Source organism: Rhinopithecus bieti, unplaced genomic scaffold, assembly GCF_001698545.2.
Source record: "Rhinopithecus bieti isolate Rb0 unplaced genomic scaffold, ASM169854v2 scaffold_20150, whole genome shotgun sequence".
Classification (NCBI taxonomy): Eukaryota; Metazoa; Chordata; class Mammalia; order Primates; family Cercopithecidae; genus Rhinopithecus; species Rhinopithecus bieti.
In genome coordinates this window covers 4,059,328-4,078,817 of record NW_016810565.1, presented here as the reverse complement: position 1 = coordinate 4,078,817, position 19,490 = coordinate 4,059,328, and positions in this window count along the sequence as shown.

Genomic DNA, 19,490 nt, shown 5'->3' with positions numbered 1-19,490 from the left:
CGCCCGCGGGGGCTGGAGGGTGTCGGTGGCTGACTGAGGTCTGCAGTGCAGCAAGAGTGCCTGTGCCTGCAGACCGCATTCTTCAGGCCATCAATCACAGGAGAGGCGCTGACAGTGTTCTTGGGCCCCTTTCAAGCCCTAAACCACCAAAATCCAAACAACGCTGGCCTCCAGATTCCACCCTGAGGTCAGGTTGCCACTGCTGCCTGGAGCCCCCAGGTCCCGGAGGCCAGCTCCACCAGGAACCTTCATGGGAGCCTTCCCAGGCAGACCCAGACGTGCCCTGGGCCCGGGCCCTGTCCTTTCCAGGAGTCCTGGAGCCTGGCCATTGGCTTCCTTCTGGAGCTCTGGCCTCCAGCTGTAATACTCAAGGGAAATTCAAAGAGAATTCCCCAGAGAGCTCCTTGGGGAATAAATGTGGCCCCAAATGCATTTGGGGCAGAGCAGCAAATTTGGGAGGAGAGAGTCAGGATCCAGGAAGGCCCCGCTTCAATTGGTGATTACCTCCTAAGAGAACAAAGCCTCTGACTGGACCCCGACATCTGTTTCTGCAGGTAAGACGTCTGCCAGGTTGTAGGAGGCTTCATCCTGAGTGTGGAGTCTGGGGGCAGTGCCAGACTGGGGAGCTGCAGGCCACGTCACCCCAGCACCCCCTGGGCAGTTCACAGGGTAGTCTAGGAGTGGCCTCTGCCTCAGCCCTCCTGATAGCTGGGCAGGGCCATGCACCTCTTTCTCCATCTCTCCACGGTTTGGGGCTCAATGGAGAAAGCATGGTTGGGGTGAGGAGATCGGACAGACCATGTTCCAGTCCAGAGCTTGCCTGGGAGCTCATCACCCACCTCTCTCACAACATCCTTTCCAAACACCAGGCTGCAGCCAACATCCAGCTTTGCTGCCTGGAGCCCCTAGCCCCCTTTCAGGGCCCCAGACACACTTGGCATCCCTCGTCCCCCATCCGTCATCCCCACTGTTCCCGTCCTGGCATGGCCGTCACAGTCCCCCGTGCTGAGTGGTCCAGGCGGTTCCCACAGTCACCTTCCACACTGGGTCCCTCTTCCATCCTCCTTCCTGCTCAAGCCTGCCGCTCATTTCGCGTTCTGCATTCAAGGATAAACCCCCAGTCCGTGTCCACGCCCGCCCAAGCACGCCACACAGTTGCCCATCCCACACCATCCTCCTGTTGCTCCATCCTGTGGCCACCCGACCTTCCATCCAGTCCACAGTCAGCTGCCTCCCAGTCTCAGGCCTTTGTCCCCACTGTCCCTCCTGCTGGAACTGCGTTCCCTACGTTCTCCTTACAAGGCTCCCTGAGTCTCCTTCTTCATCTGGCTCTGACTCAGCCAAAGCGCGGCTCCTGCAGGAGGCTCTGCCCACGGTGAGCTTGTGCAGGTGCGCCGCTGGTTTCGCTCACAGCACACTCACGTCTTTTGCAGCAACATAGATGGAACTGGAGGCCATTATGTTAAGTGAAATATTGCAGACGCAGAAGGTCAAAGACCGCATGTTCTCACTTATAAGTGGGAACTAAATAATGCATACACATGGATGTAGGGCGTGGAGTGAGAGGCACTGGAGACTTGGAAGGGTGGGAGGGGATGCAGGACGAGAAACTGCTTAAAGGATACGACTGTATACTGCTCAGGTGATGGCTACACTAACGGTACAGACCTCACCACTGTGCAACATTAATGGAATGCCCTGGACCCCTAATTCTATTTTTTTGAAGTGTAATGGCCTTTTGTGTCTTCTCGTTCCCCTATGTGGTCCCCTGGAGAGAATGTCATTCTTGAGGGAAAAGGTGTCCCAGTTTGCTGCCTCCCATCTCCTCGGTGCCCGGTGCCCCTGGGTGGGAGGCAGGTACCCAGGCAGCATTAGCGGAATGGGGACCATGGAGGAAGAGCCAATGAGTGGGTGGACAGGGAGCCCCCCAGCTAGGGACCCTACAAACACCTCTGGGGAAAATCACAGACTGGCCTCTGCTGCAGGCAACCTGGGTCTTTCAGCAAACTAAAATAGTTACCAAATTTGCTCAAATCAAGACCTGAGCTGTCTAGAGTAGAGAGTATAGATAATTTGGTGGACAGGTGCAAAACTTAAGGCCATTTCTCCGATGCAGCAACAGTCCCTAGGGGAGGGGAGAAGAGAGGGCCAGCCTCTGCCTCCAGGGCCTGTTTCACTGTTGGGGCACTGTCCCCTCTCTTCCCAGGGCTGTGGGAGGCCATGAAGGAGGCAAGGGAGGCAGAGGTGTGGTCCGGGTCTCCCTCTTTGCTCTCAGCACCCAGTGGCTCCTTAAGCTGTTGGGGTGGGGTGTCTGCAGGTTTTGTTTATTGCACAGCAATCGGTCAGCTCGAGAGTTCTATGGAAGGTATTTCAGAGCTGCTTCCTGGGATCACAAACTCTTTGGAGTTCAAGGGTGCAGAGGCATCTAACATGTGGGAATCCTACTGACCTGCAAGATTTTCTTTTCTCAGCAAAGGAGCACGACAGTGGAAGACACAGATGGGATGATAAATTGCAGGAGATGAGCACACACTCACAGTGGCCCTGCCGGTCTGCACAGGCAGCTGCTCCAGGACCCAGTTCTATCTACCACTCACGGACGGTGAGTGACCCTCAAGCCCCCCTCCGTTCCACTCCGAGCACTCCAAGCTCAGCACACTTGCAGCGTTGGTAGAATTGAAGTCACATTTTCAGAAGAGTCACGGATTCTGATGCTGAGGACTGGGGCTTTATGTCTGTGCTGCTGCCACCATTGTGCGCAAACCTCCGGATCCCAAACCTCTCAGGACAGGCTTGCGGCACCGACTGACCTGACCGTGAATAGCATTAGCTCCTCGTCCACCTGCCCTCCAGGAGTGGGAAATTCACAGGCCCAGACGGCTCCAGAGCTCTGCGTCTCAGGCAAGAATTCCAGTACTCTCCAGCATTGTTGGGCTCCCTCTTTCCCACCAGACTGCACAAAAGGAAGCTGAGTCTGGCGTGCCATCCACCACCGTGGGCCTCCAGCAAGCTTGGCTTCCTGAGGCCATAGATGGAACTTGTTGCGGGAGAGGGGCCAGAAGGCTCGACTCTCCAGGACCAGGTCCTGTCTGTCACTTGCAATCTGACCTTGAGCAAACCCTTGCTCTCTGAATCCCGGTTCCCCTGTCGGATAAGCGGAGATGTTGTTCATCTCCAAGTACTTATAAGGGTTAAATGAGGGCATGGATATGTTTTGCAAATTGGGAAGGAATAGAAAATGATTATTATGGTTGTTTTGTAAGTGACTCCTTCTCAAAAGCACACAGAGTCTACCTTAAGAGATTTATTTTCCTTCCCTTTTATTTTGTGCATGACTTTGGAGGACTGAAAAAATTCAGAGCCAGAAGGATCTGGGGAGGTTATTAAGCCTGAACTAAAGCCTTGACAGGTTGTGGTTTTAAAATTACCAGCCAGTGAACAGGCCCGCTCTCCTTCCCTCCCCTTTCTCCCTATCTTCATGCATATCTCCCTGCATTCATATAATCTTCCGTCCGTTCGTCCATCCATCCATCCGTCCATCATCCATCCATCTAACTCTTCATGTGTCCATCCATCCACTCAGCCATTATGCTTCTCTCTCCCCATCATTCCATTCATCCATTTTCCTTCCATATATCTACATATTCTTCCATCCATCCATGCANGCACTGGAGACTTGGAAGGGTGGGAGGGGATGCAGGACGAGAAACTGCTTAAAGGATACGACTGTATACTGCTCAGGTGATGGCTACACTAACGGTACAGACCTCACCACTGTGCAACATTAATGGAATGCCCTGGACCCCTAATTCTATTTTTTTGAAGTGTAATGGCCTTTTGTGTCTTCTCGTTCCCCTATGTGGTCCCCTGGAGAGAATGTCATTCTTGAGGGAAAAGGTGTCCCAGTTTGCTGCCTCCCATCTCCTCGGTGCCCGGTGCCCCTGGGTGGGAGGCAGGTACCCAGGCAGCATTAGCGGAATGGGGGACCATGGAGGAAGAGCCAATGAGTGGGTGGACAGGGAGCCCCCCAGCTAGGGACCCTACAAACACCTCTGGGGAAAATCACAGACTGGCCTCTGCTGCAGGCAACCTGGGTCTTTCAGCAAACTAAAATAGTTACCAAATTTGCTCAAATCAAGACCTGAGCTGTCTAGAGTAGAGAGTATAGATAATTTGGTGGACAGGTGCAAAAACTTAAGGCCATTTCTCCGATGCAGCAACAGTCCCTAGGGGAGGGGAGAAGAGAGGGCCAGCCTCTGCCTCCAGGGCCTGTTTCACTGTTGGGGCACTGTCCCCTCTCTTCCCAGGGCTGTGGGAGGCCATGAAGGAGGCAAGGGAGGCAGAGGTGTGGTCCGGGTCTCCCTCTTTGCTCTCAGCACCCAGTGGCTCCTTAAGCTGTTGGGGGTGGGGGTGTCTGCAGGTTTTGTTTATTGCACAGCAATCGGTCAGCTCGAGAGTTCTATGGAAGGTATTTCAGAGCTGCTTCCTGGGATCACAAACTCTTTGGAGTTCAAGGGTGCAGAGGCATCTAACATGTGGGAATCCTACTGACCTGCAAGATTTTCTTTTCTCAGCAAAGGAGCACGACAGTGGAAGACACAGATGGGATGATAAATTGCAGGAGATGAGCACACACTCACAGTGGCCCTGCCGGTCTGCACAGGCAGCTGCTCCAGGACCCAGTTCTATCTACCACTCACGGACGGTGAGTGACCCTCAAGCCCCCCTCCGTTCCACTCCGAGCACTCCAAGCTCAGCACACTTGCAGCGTTGGTAGAATTGAAGTCACATTTTCAGAAGAGTCACGGATTCTGATGCTGAGGACTGGGGCTTTATGTCTGTGCTGCTGCCACCATTGTGCGCAAACCTCCGGATCCCAAACCTCTCAGGACAGGCTTGCGGCACCGACTGACCTGACCGTGAATAGCATTAGCTCCTCGTCCACCTGCCCTCCAGGAGTGGGAAATTCACAGGCCCAGACGGCTCCAGAGCTCTGCGTCTCAGGCAAGAATTCCAGTACTCTCCAGCATTGTTGGGCTCCCTCTTTCCCACCAGACTGCACAAAAGGAAGCTGAGTCTGGCGTGCCATCCACCACCGTGGGCCTCCAGCAAGCTTGGCTTCCTGAGGCCATAGATGGAACTTGTTGCGGGAGAGGGGCCAGAAGGCTCGACTCTCCAGGACCAGGTCCTGTCTGTCACTTGCAATCTGACCTTGAGCAAACCCTTGCTCTCTGAATCCCGGTTCCCCTGTCGGATAAGCGGAGATGTTGTTCATCTCCAAGTACTTATAAGGGTTAAATGAGGGCATGGATATGTTTTGCAAATTGGGAAGGAATAGAAAAATGATTATTATGGTTGTTTTTGTAAGTGACTCCTTCTCAAAAGCACACAGAGTCTACCTTAAGAGATTTATTTTCCTTCCCTTTTATTTTGTGCATGACTTTGGAGGACTGAAAAAATTCAGAGCCAGAAGGATCTGGGGAGGTTATTAAGCCTGAACTAAAGCCTTGACAGGTTGTGGTTTTAAAATTACCAGCCAGTGAACAGGCCCGCTCTCCTTCCCTCCCCCTTTCTCCCTATCTTCATGCATATCTCCCTGCATTCATATAATCTTCCGTCCGTTCGTCCATCCATCCATCCGTCCATCATCCATCCATCTAACTCTTCATGTGTCCATCCATCCACTCAGCCATTATGCTTCTCTCTCCCCCATCATTCCATTCATCCATTTTCCTTCCATATATCTACATATTCTTCCATCCATCCATGCATGCATCCATCCATCCATCCATCTACCCATCTCTCTATGTGTCCATCCATCCATCCATCCATCCATCCATCCATCCATCCATCTATCCATCTCTCCATGTGTCTATCCATCCACCCACCCATTCATCTGCTTCTTTCTCCCTGCATCATTCCATTCACCCATTTTCCTTCCATATACCTATATATTCTTCCATCCATCTATCCACTTTTCTGTCCATCCATCCATCCATCCATCCATCCATCCATCCACCCATCCATCCATCTCTCCATGTGTCCATCCATCCACCCACCCATTCATCTGCTTCTTTCTCCCTCCATCATTCCATTCATCCATTTCTTCTTCCATATATCTATATATTCCTCCATCTGTCAATCCACTTTTCCATACATCCTTCTGCCCATCCATCCATCCATCCATCCATCCATCCATCCATTTCTCCAATTATCCATCTCCCTCCATCTCTCCTTCCAGCACTCACAAACACTGCCTTCATGTTTGGCACAGGGAAACCAGACTTAGATCCATCCTCCTTTTAACCTGGACAGCCATAGCACTTAGGCTTCAACTAAACATGGAATCTCAGAATGGGGAGTGGTTGTGGGGGAACCCACAGGGGTTCAGAGAGGAACTTTAGCACCAGCCAGGGAGGGGCTATGGTCCTAGAAGAGTTAACTCCACTCTTCTTGCAGCTACCCAAGGAGCTAGAGAATCTGAGCACATCCCTCCTCCCTCGTCCCTGGCCCACCTTGGAGTCTCTCTGCTCTGCCGAGGCGAAAGCTGCCTTCACTCTGCAATTTAATCCCAGTTCCCATAGCTCTGCAAGTTTCCCAGACTTGAAGACAAAGATAAAAACATCATAATAACCACAGTGAGACAAAAAATAATAACAATCCCAGTGCTGAAAAAAATGAGATGCTGTTGCTTACATCTCGATAAACTGTAAAATTTATCTTCTTGTGCCGATCTTCCCTTCTCTATTTCATTTACAGTGGATTTTTAATAAAAAAGTTGATAAAAATCAAAGCAACATAATCAAAATAGAAAAGTTTGACATTTATAGATGTTGTTTATTACTATAGTGTTTTAAAGTATTAAAAAGGCACACCAAAATTAGTTTCTTATCAAATGTCAAATTTTCATCAAGTTCTCGCCTACAAACTATTTAAACTTTGTCCTTTGGAACAGAGTTGAGTGTCTCCATGAGCATGAGGAGGAGAGTCCCTGAAGACGCGCAGTGATGTTTTCCCCACATCGTCGCTCCACTCAAAGAATCAACACGACATGTTGTCTTCCTAATAAGCTTGAAGAAGGAGTTTGTTTTTCTTGTTCTTTTCCCCCTGCTTTAGAGGCAGATCTGTTGCTGTTTGTGTATCTTATACCCTAGAAGGAAACTGCAATGGTGGAAAGGCCTCCTGACCTTGGCCCAGTCCAGAACTGTCCCAAATGACACCATCTTGACTCCGAACGAGCCCATCTCTTCCGCAGGTACAGCTGTGCAAAGAAAGACGCTCTCTCCGTGGAGCCAACAGCAGCTCTGGGCGGTACCAGGGGCAGGGTCTCAGGTTGGAGTTTGATTGCTTGGAACAGAGATCAGCTTTAATCAGCTTGAGCAAGGAGGGAGGAGGCCCTAGACAGAGACGAGGCCCAGGAGGGCACAGTGAACTTGGGGCACCTGGGAGCCGAGAGCGAGCCCCAGGAGCATGAAGACAGTGGGGCGTGGCCACGATGTGATGGGCTGGGCTTTCCCTTCTTAGACTTGAGGGCCGGATCGCTGGGAGGGGCCAGCTCCAACGCAGGAGGCCAGGGCTGCTATCCTTCTTGAACATATCCATGGCCACTGTGAAGGTGTGGTCAGGGGCAGAGTGGGGCAGTCAGAGGAGCTGGAGTTTGCATCCATCTTGTACCACTCCACATGTGTCCTGACCAGATCACTTTCCCCGCTGAGTCTTAATTTCCCAATTACCTGAACTCCCTCAACCTCAGTTTTCACGTCTGTCAAATGAACAGCATGATTCTCTGGCCCGAAAGGGGAGCAAGCACCGGGTATTCATTCTTCCTGCACCTCGGGTCTCCTCTCATTTGGGGAACTGCAAGCCCGTGGTTGAGTGGGATGTGAATTCAGACCCCCGCCCCCAAAGGAGTCTTTCTCCTCCCCCCACCTCCTGCCTCCCTGTCTTGCTCGGCAGGCAGCGTTGGGTTGCAGAGGTGAGTCCTGCTTCTCTCTCTCTCCCACACCGTGCTTCCCATCAACCCCCAGCCCCAAGGAGAGGCAGCAGTCTCCATTTCAGAACCTTCTGAAGGGGGTTATGTCCTTCTTCCAGAGCCAGCTCTCTTGAGAGCGCTCTGAGCTGGACAGCTGGTGGGTGGAAGACAGGCAAGACAGCCATGCCAAGAGATACAGCATTTCCAGATGATTAGAGGAAAAGACGCAAAGGATGTTGCTCGTCTCAGAAAAATCTGTGCAAACAGCCATCAGGGAAATAGCTTCCCATGAAAGTCCCACGAATGAAAAACAAGAGGAACGAGGCGTCCACTGATCCCAGAATAGACAGGAGGAGCACGGCAGAGACAATCAGGATCGATTAGCCCTGCCTCTCTTCTAAACAGCCACCGGGGAGCAGCCTGTGCTGGGCCCAAGGACTCAGTGATGGCCAGACCAGCCCTGACCCTGCGTGACCACCTTGTGCGGCTCAGGGTGACAGTACTCAAACCGCAGGGGACCAGCAGGTGCGTGACATCCAGGAGGGAAAGCCATGCACTGCGGAGGTTTAAAGGAGGCAGCAATAAACTCTGTGACTTTGAGTTTAGAAAACACAGTGTATTCAGAGACAGCCAGAGATGATTTATAACATGCCATATTAGGGAACTTATAATAGCATCTAACAAGCGAAACCTCCGCATTTCAGTGGCTTCGTGTAACACCGTTAACTCTTGCTTCCTGAACAGCTCCATGTGGTGCTCCTGTTGGGCAGGTGGCTCTCCTCCTGGGTGACTCAGGGACCCCTGTGGCTCTGCTATTCAGGGGGAGTCAGAGCCCTCTGTGTGCAGTTGGCAGAGGAAGAAAGTGGCCAGGGGGACGGCCCAGCCCTGTCTCAGAAACCCCAGCCTGGAAGTGGCCCATGGCCCTTCCACTCACAGTCCTTTTGAGAACAAGCTTCGTGCCTGGAAGCGAGGAGGGTTGGAACTGGGGCCCTGCTGGGAATCCCTGTGTCTGCAGAACTCTGTCCCATGGGGGCCCGGGGGCACAGATTTTTGCAGCCCTCTGATGCTGCAGCCTTTCTGGGGCTGGGATGACCCAATACCCACTTGGACCGTGCACTTCCTGGTGACCCTCTGAGACAACTTCCTGGGCAGAGGTGATCATTGTGGAGTCAATGCAATCTGGGAACAGTGGCCCGAAACTGTGCCCCTCCGGTGTGTCGGTAAGCGCCTTCCTCCCAGGGATCAGGGGAGGGCAGATGAGAAACCAGAAGATCCGCAGAGCAGGAGGCTCCACTGGAGGCCCGAGCCAGGGCCACCCAGAGGAACGGGCCCTGGCTGGGGCAGAAGCCTGCTGGTGTGGTCACTGCGTTTCCTTCCCCTTTGTCCCCCGCTTTTAAACGGGTTTGAGGAAGTCTCAGGACTACATCAGCTGTGCTAGGGGAGCCAACGAGGGCAACTGGGCTGAAGCAAGTGGTGAACTCGAGAGCGAGGCCCTCCGTGCCGCTGAACAGGGCCCTCCCTGGCTGCCCTTCACTCGGGCCCCTCTGTCTGAGCTCTTCTCCACGAGACTCCACCATGACCTGCTGAACTCAGTTTTAGCAGAGAATCCTAAGGGAACCGATTGCGAATCCCCTCCCCTTGACAAATGATTGAATTCCACATCATCATTTTCAATCCACGGCCCCTCCCTTTGCCCGTGGGCTGTCAATCCCCAGGTGTCCCCACTGTGTTCAGAGCTGAATCCATCTCTGCCCCTGCTGTAATGCTCTGGAGTCGAGTCTTCCTTGCCATTTATAGCTGGTCCAGGGCACCCCACCGAGAGTGGGAGACAGTTCTCCCTGTCTAGGACGTTCCTCTCAGGCCCAGGACCGGTCTTGCCTGCTGGGGGATAGGGGGTGCCAAGAGGGGCTTTTCCAACACAGGCAGTGGCATAGGCGCTTGGGCAGGCATTTTGGGTGGGAACGGTGCTCACCTGAGGCTCCTTCTGCCGATCCCCTTCTGGCCTCTGCCAGGACAAGGTGCGAGAGCCTGCCTCTGTGCCCGGCTGCTCAGGGCAGAGTGGGGCAGGGCAGCGTCCCTGGGGAGCAGGCTCCCGGGCCTTGGCATGAGAGTGCTTCAGGGGCACCCAGGCACTCAAAGAACTTTGAAGGTTCTTTCTGTTTTTAAGCCTCTTTTAAATTGCCCCAGTGCCAGCTGAGGCTATTTTGGGATGAGCCATTCATCCCAGGGCCGTCTGGCCCTTCTGAAAACTCTCATTAAATTGTTCATTGACAGGAACCAAATACTTGGCCCCAGGGCCTCCAGGCTTCCCCTGATGTGTGGCCTCCTGGGGTCCTTGCCCGAAAGGCTGAGGGGGAACCTGGCTGGCCACCAAGGTCTTGTAAGTATCTTCTCCCTTAGAAATCCAAGACTGTCTTCCAAACCCCCCACCCCCGCCACTGAGTCCATGAATATTCCCTCTATGGACACCATGAGAACTTGCGTGCACACGGCCCACCCACCACCTGAGGGAGGGACGGCTTCCAGTAAGGGATTACTCAACACGGCGATCCCAGGACATGACCTCAGAATGGGAGTGAGGAGGCCTTTGTTGGTTCGGAGCGAAGCGGGGTGTTCCCAGGGCTGGAGAACTCAGGTGGCCTCTCCAGCAGTTCTGCCTCCTCGGGATCCCATGAGCTCAGCCTCTCAAGCGCAAGTGTTATCCAGAAATCTCTGGAATAGGATGAGAGGTGGTGAGAGGTCAGTCCAGGGCCTTCCTCCCTGAGACCCTGGAGGGGCCCAAAGGAGCCTGCGGTGGGACTGGGCCCTAGATAGATCAAGGCCAGCACTGGGACGGGGTGGGCCTGTCCCCAGGAGTCCTCCAGGGCTGCCCACCTGTCAGCACCCCTGGCCTCTCTCTGCATCTCTCATGCCCTGACCTTCCAGGAGGGAGCCCTTCAGTGAGGAGTCCCCCAGTCTGGGTGGGGAGCCAGCCCAATCGGCTTGATTCCTCCACTCTTGACACTGTGAGCCTCAGATTCTGAGACTTTGGGAGGATGGACAGTGACTGCGGTCAGCAGGAGAATGGGAAGCAGATGGGAGAGGAAGAAGCTTGCCTTTGATGGGGACCAAGGGGACTGGGAGCCCAGGCCCATTCACTGTAACATGTGTAGTAAATCCCATTATATTCATGCAAAGAATTCTAACAGCAAGGAAAAGGAAAGAGCTGCTGGCACGCCACAACACAGGTGGATCTCACAGACCTACTGCTGAGCTAAAGAAGGCAGCCACACAAATGTACATGCTGCATGGGGCCGTTTCTATCTGCCCAGAACCAGGCAAGAACCATCTATGCCAACAGCTTCATTGCTGCTGTTTCTGGAGTTGTTGACTGGAGGGGTGAGGGCACCCTCTCGGGTGTGGAAATGTTCTGTGATCAGACAGAGGTTTCCTACATGTCTGTGCATGTGAGATGCATCCAGCTGCACACTTAAGATGCATGCATTTTATTGTATATGTTATGCCTTGATTTTTAAAAGTCTTTAAGTATTTAATCCTGAACAGCCCTATGAAACAAACAATAAAACAACCCGAGGCTCCTGATGTCTTGCCCAGGTCACCCACCACCCCCAGGCCTCTCCAAGAGTCAACATCTGGATGCCGATGCCTGCTTCCCCCTCCACACCTCACAGCCACCACCCAAGAGGGGGCTGTAAGACGCCTCTCTGGCCGGCATTGGAGCCAGTTTTGAGCTGCCCGAGCCTGCTTCCTACGCAGGGTGCTTTAAATCTTCCAGATCACTGAGCCTTCATTTCAGAATACTTGATTGCTCATCTTCCTACCACGCAGGCTGCTGCCTGTGTCAGCTCGCACAGAGGGAGGAAAATAATTACACCCCACAGCGTCAGTTGCATTGAAGGGTAGAGAGGCACCAGGCGCCTTCCCTTTCAGGATGCACAGAGCCAAGGGGAGTTCCAACCCTGCTCCTTGCTGACCTGGGCCTCTGCATCGTGACAATGACTGTCCCGCACATCTGGCTGCCGCCTCCTTGCCATTAGCTCATGTCTTCCTCTGCAGGCTCCCAGGCTGGGGTCCTGAGATCTGGAGATGCTGCCTGCAGGTCGGGATCCAAGGGGAGCTCGGACATGACTATGGCCCAGACAGAGCTCAGAGTCTACAAAAGCCCCACAGAGTCCACCTGTGCCTTTTGACTAGGCAATGAGGTTATGTTGGCCCCACGTCCTCTGAATGCTGTGGTGCCTGAGCCCCTGGGCTGCCTCCCACCCTCCTGCTCTGGACTTTGCCTCCTAATGTCCTGCCCTAGATGTTTCTGTTGGGGGACCCCAGAGGGCTGGTGAGAACTGGAGGGTCCCTGTAGGGTGGAGAGGATCAGAAGTCACATATCAGTGTGGCAGACATGGCTGGTCCCAGAGCCCGGGGCTCCTATTCTAATGGGAGGACCCCAGTGAAAGCACCCACCTACTTCTGGCAGGGTTGCTTAACCCCCTTTCCAATAGAACCTCTAGAGAATCTAATAGGCCCATCCCAACGGGCCTCTGCAAAGCTCCCAGTCCAGCCGCAGTCCCCTTTGTGTCCCCACCACAGCCTCGTCCTGGATGACTGACAGTGGGAGGGGTTGTTAATGTCAGGGACAGATGTAGCCACCATTGTCTGCAGCAAGGATCCTTAGTCATAAGTAATACTGTGTGTGGACACCAACAGCCCAGCCCAAGAAGCATTGGCCAAACTGGGTCCAGGGAAAACCTTCCAGGGTGAGCTGAAGAGAAGGTCAGCCTGCTCATCTGGACGGACTTGCTCCAGCCCCAGTCCCTGGGCATCTGGGGAGATCATGGGACTGACACCCCCCTTCCCAGCACACACAAACACACCCGCAGGCACGCTCGCAGGCACACACACGCTCACACACTCACACATGCTTGTATACACACATTCACAGACAGAAACACACATCCTTACATACCGGCACTCAGACACACTCTCAGAGCCATGCGCACGTGCCCTTACATGGGTACAAGTACTCGTGCTCCCGCACACCCACATACACACTCCCCTTGGTGCACACACATGTCCATCCACACATGCACAGCCATGCAGTGCACACACTGGTTTTCGGGTACAGGCCAGTTCTGTAACCTGGATCCAGTGACAACCTCCTGTAAGTCTGCAGAGGCGAAGTCTGGCCAGTGCATGCAGTTGCCCTCCTGAACAGAATATCGTCAGCCTCAGCATCAGCATCGGGGTTCCCTCTTTACACAAGGGTCCCCCTTATCAGTGGGAGATACATTCCAAGACCCCCAGTGGAAGCCTGAACCTCGGGTAGGACTGAATCTTATTCTACTATGTTTTTTCCTATACCTGCATACCTCTGACAAAGTTTATCATTTAGGCATGGGAAGAGATGAACAACAATAGTTCATAATCAGATAGAACAATTATAACAATATGTCAGCACTGCTACTCCACACTTTGTGGCCATGATGAGGTAAGATAAGGGTGACTTGGCCACCAGCACTGTGACATCATGACAGTCGACCTGGTCATCGAGAGGGCTCCTAGGTGACCAACAGGTAGGGAGGGCGCCTACAGTGTGGAGGCGCTGGACAAAGGGGGAGGTGTGTCCAGGGTGGGGAGGTGAGAGATTTCATCAGATCATGCAGAACGACATGCAGCTGAAAACTTAGGGATTGTTTCTTTCTGGGATTTCTGTTTAATATTTTTGGACCTCAGTAGACCACGGGTAGGGTACTCCTATGCCCCGGTGTGGGAGAAGGGCCCCGTCTAGGGGGTGGCATGGTCTGAGGGGTGGGCCAGGGGTGTGTGACCCTGCTGCTGGTCCCCTCTGCCCGCCCCCTGTCCCTGGCCCAGTCGCTGGTTCCCAAGGAAAACCTCTCTAACGTTGTGACCAGTGACACCACAGTGCCCTGCCAGGACCCGTCCCTGGACCCATCCTGCCATCTCCCCGCCCTCTGTCCAGGGACCCATGGCTCCTCCCCAGCTGCCCCTCAGCACCCGGGTCTGGGACACGTCGGCTGTCCTTGAGGCCTCTTGTGACTGGTGCCTCCTCCACCACCCTCCTAGACCATGAGGAAGAAACGAGCCCCAGGTGTCTGCAGCGTCTCGGAACCTGGTCGTGCTGCTCCCCATAGCTCTGCCCATCGCCCTCAGGTGAGCAGAGGCAGCCCCGGCCTATCGCTGTGCACCGAGGGCTAACCCCAGGGCAGAGATGGAGGCTGTGCTGGTGCCCTCGGCGGGGCCAGATCCTGTCTAGGAGGGAGACTGTCTTTGGCCCCAAAGCGGGAGCTTCCTCCCGGCACTTGGCTGGGGGCCGCACAGTGATGGACAGTCCCACAGGAAGATGGTTCCAGACGGCTGAAGTCATGTTTATTGTATACATGCCATAGATACTGTCCTGTGGTCAATTAGCCGCCAATGCAGTGAGGAGAATGAGAAGAGACAGGGCCTCCTCGGTTTCCAGGTTGGCCCTGAGCCCCAGGATTTCTGCTCTGGAAAGCAAAGGCTACCCGTGATCCTTGCGGGCCAGTCTCCGAGACCTCTTGCTTCCGCACATATGGTGCAGGGATTGGTGCAGAGACAGCCAAAGCTATGTGTTCTCAGGACCCCTTGGTTCTCAGTTTGACGAGATGGGGCAGGCTGACCACCAATGTTTCAAACTATTCCTTGAACACTACGGGCTTGAGAGAGCCTCGTTGTTCTGTGGAATTTGGGCATCAGAGAACGAAGAGGCTGGGAGCTTCTTGTGACCTCCTCATTTCTCAGACCAGGAAACAGAGGCCCAGAAAAAAGGGGCTTGTAGGATAGCATGCAGGGAGCCCCTGGCCTGGGCTTACAGCCCCCATAGCCCCTCCTCCAAGGCCAGGGTGCTGAGGCATCACAACCTGGCTGCAGGTTCTGGGATGGGGAGCTCACCCTTTGGCAAGGCTGCCTGCCCTGTCCACTTTTGGAAGAAGAACTCCAGGTGACAGGAAGTCCTTCATTACACCGGCCAAGGCCCCCTTGCCCCAGGGCCCCTACCTCTGCTCAGTTCTGTACTTTTCAGCTCTCCACCACTCTGCCACAATCGCCTAACGAGACCCTGGAGACAGTGATCTCAGCCCCTGCGGCCCCGCTCAGCCAACAGCTGCACGCCCCCAGCCCTCAGGCCTGGCCAGTGCTTGGACATGCTGGGTCACCTCCTATGACTGCTGGTTGTGGACCCTCAGCAAATCCCACAGTGGGGGAAAAACTCATCCTAACCATGGCCCTAGACAGCTAGGAGGTTCTCGTAAGCTGAGGTCATTCTCCAATCAAATGAGAGAAGAGCTGGGGAAATACTTCCCAAGCTCTAAAGATGTTATGGATGTTTATTAGATTATATATGTCCTGCCAGATGTCCACAGGAACATTCACCGTTGGATTTTATGTAACTAATCGTGTCAGTAACCATGTCCAGACTCACGCCCTCCCTAACCAGTCCCACATGTCAAGTGTATACACACTGGTAACGAGAGCTGACACATAGGGAGCCCTTCCACAGGCCGTCAGCCCGCTGTCAGTGTTAGCTCATTTAATGGCCACAGTACCCCCAGACAGGGATTGCTGGGGTTTGTGTTCCCTCAGGCAAATACTGAGGCATGGAGACGCTGCCATTTTCTGTGCACGCACACACACACTGTACAACCATGTTAGACAAACTGCTGATGAAAGATCAAAAGGCACAGAGTCGTTGCATGCAGATAAGCATACGTTTGTATATAAATTTGCTCATTCATTTACTTATTTCAGAGAAGGATTTCAGGAAAGGTGTGCTCAAGGTGACCTAAGATGCACAAGTGGTGGTAAACCTGCAAGGTCCCTGCTGATGGTGTCTCTGTCCTCATCTCCTTCCTGCCTTCTCTTGCTGGCTCCAGCCATACAAACCTCCTTGTTATTTTCAAAACATTCATGGTCCTTTCCAGGCATGAGGCTCTGCCACCCTAGCCACCACATCCAGCTCCTTCTCAGTAATCAATTTTCAGCTAAAATGTCACCTCCTCGGAGAGCTCTTCTTTGCTGTCCACACATCACCACTATCATAGAGAGGTCCTTGCCCAAGCCAATTATTATCCCATGTTCTTGTTTGAGTCTCATCCCAGCACTTTTGGTCTTGTACATTGACTTGCTGCTTTTAAGTGTTGCTAGATTAAATCTCCCTAAGCACCTTTGCACTTGGGTGTTGCTGTGATCCTAGCCCCTTGCCCAGTGTCTGGTATGACATGGTGGTCAATAAGGGAATGAATGAATGAATTACAGGAGAATAAAATGGGTAGATGAGGAAGGAAGGCATGGAAAACAGCAGCAAGTGGAGTCAGATCTGAGGCCTGGCTCACAAAGTTCCTGCCTTGAAATCCTATTTACTGAGCTTCCTAGTAGCCACGATGAAGAAAGAAGCCTGATCAGTCTATATGCGTGAAAGGCCAACTAGATATGCCACAGTAGTGAGTCAGGAGGCATGTGGCGCTTTGATACAGAGACCAGATAGCTATCTTCCCCTGAGAGTCCTCCCAAAGAAGCAGCAGCCATGATCTCACAGCCACGTGCCCCCGACCTCTTCGTGGTGCACACAGGCATACTTGGGGGCACAGCTGACTTTCAGCACAGCCTCCTGACGGCTGTTCTCACAGAAGAGTGGAGACAAGGAAGCTGCTTTCATGCCTAGCCCCACTGAGGGTGACCGTGCCCATATCCAGATGGGAAAGGCAGCTGCAGGGCCCTGAGAAGAGTGGTGGATGGTGGATGTTCTGGCCAGCACGGGGCTGCAGCCTCTGCCTGGCGTGCCATCGCTCAGGAACAAACATGGAAGAGGCAGAGTGCCTCCCGTCCCACCTGCGGTAGAAATCATGATCTTAGGAAAGACAGTTCCCACGCACCCGGAGATTCCCGGCAGGTAGGATCCGGGGCAGGCTGCAGGGGCGTCGGGCTCCATGTGCAGTTCACTCGGCTCAGATGGTAACTAATCCCTCTCCAGAGAGTCAAAGGCGGAGGCGGTCGATACCAGCTTAATGCAGTCTGGAATGTTTTTGACAGGTTTCTCCTCAAGGTAGTAAAAAGTCTAACAGGGTCTGCAGAGTCTTGGCCGTGTCAAAACCCATCTGCAAAAAGCAAGGGGCTCCTGCGGGGCTCGTGTTTGCGGAGTGGAGACATAACTCCTGGGCTCTGCTCAGTCTATTGAGGTTGGCTGGCCCCCGTGGACTCCTGTTGCTCTCTGCCTCCCCCGGGCCTGTGGGCGTGGCAGGAAGCAGCAGCTACAGAAGGCACTGAAGCAAGCAGAGGACCTCGGCAGGGCTGGGCACAGGAAAAGTCCCACTGAGCCCAAAAAGAGTTCCACTGCAGTCACTGTCCATGTCTACAGGAGGCCGCAGGGCTGGGGGAATGCATATGTGCAAAGTCCCCTAGCATTAAAATGACATTTGAAGCAGGAGACGTGTGCTAATTTACACTTTCAACTCACAACATTGAAGTCAGGGAAGTGAATAAAAAGGAGAGTAATTAATTAGAAGAGAATATAGCAAAGTCCAGAAGACATTCTTGCTTCAGCGAACGGGGCCAGGGGGAAGACTGGCGTCTAAGAGATAATGAAATCTCATCTTGTGTCTAATCCATGTTCTCGGCCTCTGAGCAGATCAAATGGTATAAAAAATAGAAATTGACAATGGGTCTAAAATTGCTTATTGATGAAACCGTGGAATTATGTGATAGAAGAAATCAATTAAGTACTAAGAGGTGAGGCCCCTGTGGAAAGAAGAGGCTTGGAAATTAACAAAGGAAATTGAGTTGGGTGGTGAGAAAAGGGCTAGAAATTATCTTGCCAAAGGAAAAGTAAAAATAGAAGGCCACTTTGAAAGACTATATCATTAAAAGAAGTATGATGGAAGAGAGACTTGAAAATTGCATTCACCAGGGAAAGAAGCCTTCTCAAAATAGAAAGAAAACAGGGAACAATTTGCTGACCGAGCTCAAAAGCATCAAAAGCAATAAAACCCACAGAAAACAACAGCTCAAAGGAGAACATCAGGTCCACTTTGATGTTTTCCAGATGGGGAAACTGAGGCCCCAGGAGGGGCAGGTTCTGCGGAGGAGATACTTGTCTGCCATCCCTCCGTCCCTCCTTCCTTCCATTCAGGAGGAGAAAGAGACAAGGGAGGAGGCGGAGGGCGGGAGAGAATGTGAGAGAGAATGACAAAGAATGAGAGAGAATGAGAGAGAGAATGACAGAAAGAGAATGAGACAGAGAGAATGACAGAGAGAATGAGAGAGAATGAGAGAGAGAGAATGACAGAAAGAGAATAACAGAGAGAAAATGACAGAGAGAATGAGAGAGAGAGAATGACAGAGAGAGAGAGAATGACAGAAAGAGAATGAGAGAGAATGACAGAGAGACAGAATGAGAGAGAGAATGACAGAGAGAGAGAATGATACAGAGAGAGAATGACAGAGAATGAGAGAGAGAATGAGAGAGAGAGAATGAGAGAGAGTGAGAATGACACAGAGAGACAGAGAGAGGGAGAGAGACTCCACATGGCCATCGAGAGCTGGGTGGGAGACAGCCCAGTTGGTGCTGAGTTCCAACACAGGGGCTGCAATTTGCTGGATTCAAGTCCCCATGTCCAGCCCACAGACTGGAAGGGAGGAGGACCAAACCTCCAAATTCCCAAATCACCATGTTCCAGACTTGAGAGGACAAAAACAGAGACTCCCTCTATGTTCCTGCTGCTCCCCCGCTTTCTGGCTGCGGCCCCCAGCAGTGCCATCTACCCCCATGCTCAGACCAGAGCCCAGGGGCCTCCCAGGAGAGAGAGAGAATGACAGAAAGAGAATGAGAGAGAATGACAGAGAGACAGAATGAGAGAGAGAATGACAGAGAGAGAGAATGATACAGAGAGAGAATGACAGAGAATGAGAGAGAGAATGAGAGAGAGAGAATGAGAGAGAGTGAGAATGACACAGAGAGACAGAGAGAGGGAGAGAGACTCCACATGGCCATCGAGAGCTGGGTGGGAGACAGCCCAGTTGGTGCTGAGTTCCAACACAGGGGCTGCAATTTGCTGGATTCAAGTCCCCATGTCCAGCCCACAGACTGGAAGGGAGGAGGACCAAACCTCCAAATTCCCAAATCACCATGTTCCAGACTTGAGAGGACAAAACAGAGACTCCCTCTATGTTCCTGCTGCTCCCCGCTTTCTGGCTGCGGCCCCCAGCAGTGCCATCTACCCCCATGCTCAGACCAGAGCCCAGGGGCCTCCCAGCCAGCTCCGTTCCTGCCACCAGCAAGTCCTGTGGGTCCTGCCAGCCCTGACTCCAAATCATGGCCCCTGGCTGGGGCAGCTGTGTGGGGCTTTACCCAGCTGTCTCCTCCTCAGCGAGCCCCTCCTTCTGAACCCCCATCTAGAGGAGCCCTGTCCCCACCAGCCATAGCCACACCCACTCACCCAGTCCCTGTTTTGTCTTTGTCACAGCATGATTGTGGCCTGGTGTTACCTGA